The 2,781-nt window shown below is 45.8% G+C and overlaps 1 non-coding gene across 1 annotated transcript; it reads left to right on the top strand.

Moving 5' to 3' along the window:
• Positions 1 to 2,698: 2,698 nt before the first annotated feature.
• TRNAS-UGA (transfer RNA serine (anticodon UGA)) lies at positions 2,699 to 2,781 on the top strand. The gene has a single exon. It is a non-coding gene; the product is annotated as a tRNA-Ser (tRNA).

Raw genomic sequence — 2,781 nt, 5'->3', positions numbered from 1 at the left:
AGAGCGTTGTTGCTGAACTCACAACATATTAAGCTCCCAGTGAAATGCAGCAGCACACTCTCCCAGTCCAAGGGACTGGGTTATCTCCTGGCTTCTTCCTTTTGTCAGCATGTGAGAGGAAGGCTGTGGTGGGCACTGCAAGCACATGTCATCACCTGCCTCCTTGGGATGGGAGTGCAGGTGTAGTGCGCAAGTTTGTCATTACCCTGAAATAGAATAGTTTTCTGAAAGCATACTGTTAGGTTTACAATAATTTGGATTATTAAGAAGTATTAGCTTTACAGCTGAATACAAGGCATGACCTGTGACCTAGCAATGCAGCTGACCACAAGGCAGAATGATAGCTAGGCCTTTGCTTGTGTCAAGTAATCATTTTAACTGCACCAAGCATTTTCTGAGTTAAAAAGTGAATCTGTGTCTGTGTGCTAAAAAAAAATCAGCTACAGCAAGAAGTAAGATAAGACAGAGAAACCATTGTTTGAGCTTACTGGTTGTGTCCTTGAGAAGTATCTTCTACTGTGTAAGGTTTTGCTAACATAATGTTACTGTTACTTAACTTTTAGCTTTTAAAAAGAGCTAGTTCAGCTTAATAGAAATATGCTGTTACAAAGATTTGTAGAGCACTGCCCCAAGTATTGCTTTTTGTTAACCATATAGTCTTGCTTTGTTGTAAGAAGTATGAAAGATCGCCTCACCCTTGAGGGGGGGCCATTTTGCCTTTTGCTGGCTTTATGGTCTTTGCTCGAGCAAATAAACAGCTGTCTTTCTTTACCCGCGTTGTCTGTCAATCAAATTACAGCTAGACAACGGACCTTAGGGAGGTTTCTCCCACCACACAGGCAGCGATCAGGGCTGTGGCTGCTCGGCTCGTGGTGTCCCTCCATGGCGTGGGGTGGGAAGAGGCTCTGCCTGTTTGCATTGGAGGCGGGGAGGGGAAAGACAAGACTGATGAATAGGGTGTGAGGGCAAAGACCTTTCTCTTCAGCCACAATCCTGTCAGCTGCACTATACCAGCTCTTGTCAGCTTTTAGCTGTGTTATGTGTAAGTTAGGCCATATTAGCAAATGAGGCAAAGGGAAGTAGAATAGAAACTGAGTCGGGGTAAAAGAGGTATCTTAAAAAGAGGAGCCAGTGTTAGGACATGAAATGTTAATTAAGTGTTCAGGTTAGCATCCTCTATCTCAACCAACAGGATGATGCAAGATCATGCCCTTTCTCCCCAAGATTGTCAAAGGTCTGTCTGGTAATGTTGGATGAAAGAAGGATAAAAGGAGTGGGATGGAAAAGGGATCCGTTCCCTGTGATATGACACCCTCTGGTGTCCTTTGCTGTGGTTCCCACCTGCAAACTGAAGTGAAGCTCTAATGCCTCTTAGTACTTAGTCTTCAGATTTCATTAAGAGTGTGATGTAGCCATGACGGTAGAGAGATGATGTGGGAGGCAAGGATCTCTCAGGGTGCTCTATCTCACTACACCTGCTGCATAGTTGGAATAGAGCTAGACAAGCTTTCCAATGCAGGATATTCTTGATCTAAGGAAGATTGTCTAAAGACTCAAAAGGTGGTTTCCCTCTGTCTCAGCTATGAAGTAGTTCCAACGTAAGATATCGCCCTAAGAAATCCTTGCCTCTCTCCAAATCTGAGTAACACGTCCCCAACAAGCTGGGCGGCTCTAGAATTTTTCGGTTTTTGAAGATGTAAATATTTTAGTTTGTAAGACTGCTTATTTCTACTTAGATCATGAAGTCTATACACGTATGAAATGCATGTATGTGTATTTGTGTATGTGATTCTGTATTGGATAGCAATACTCCAAGATTTGCTAAAAGTATTCATGATTGGAGACTTGCAGTAAAGATTGCTTCCTCATTCACTCCATTGAAGGAGACTAATTTTGCAGGAGAACAGAGGCTGTCAGAAGAAACCCTCGTACCCTGAAATCGCCTTTAAGGGCCAACCAGGCTTTGTGGGAGTTGGGAGGGGACAAAAATCCCTCTGGGCAGGAAACAGGACACATGCTTCCAGAGAGGTCTGGAGAACCACAGGGAACAAGAAAACCATTGTTTGTGATCCTATGGTGCAATGTCAGTGCACATGACCCCACCTCTGAAGGCTGCATCTCCAAATCATAGTGGGGTCAGGTGTTTCTCCTGGAGTTGTTCAGATCCGGTGAGGGTGCCACCTGGCAGTGGGGGCAGCAAGGCACCCTCCACAGGATCTCATCATTCCCTACCGTTGAGAAACTCTGACCTAGACATGCTCTCCCTTGCCCAGCTCCTTTAGCTCCTCTGCCCTCCACATGTCCAGGGCCCTGTCTCTCCTTGGGTGTCTTCAGGTGCAACAGGAAGAAATTTCACATGTTCACTTGCTGTTGGAGTCCAACAAATATCTGGGCAAACGAAGCAGAGGTTTTCTGGATGCTTGACATCCTGGTCTGAGAGAGAGCACTGAAGTGAAGTGACAGCAGAGAGCTCTGTCTTTGCCCCCACGAGAAGCAGCGTCTCTGGTTGAGGACAGCAAGATTGCTGCCCGGGTAACCAAATGGATGTGAAGTCGCTCCATGGCCACGGTGATAGATTTTGTTTCCAGATTCTGGACTTGGAGCGAGGCTTTTCTTCATCATTCATTGTCATCGCTGCTGTCTTCTGCCTCTGGTCTTTCTCTTTTCCATGGGTTAGGGTCTCATATTATAAGACCCAGCTGTGATGGCCGAGAGGTTAAGGCGTTGGACTTGAAATCCAGTGGGGTTTCCCCCACGCAGGTTCAAATCCTGCTCACAGCG

This window comes from Alligator mississippiensis, chromosome 3 (assembly GCF_030867095.1).
Source record: "Alligator mississippiensis isolate rAllMis1 chromosome 3, rAllMis1, whole genome shotgun sequence".
Classification (NCBI taxonomy): Eukaryota; Metazoa; Chordata; order Crocodylia; family Alligatoridae; genus Alligator; species Alligator mississippiensis.
This window is presented reverse-complemented; position numbering and strand designations above follow the sequence as displayed.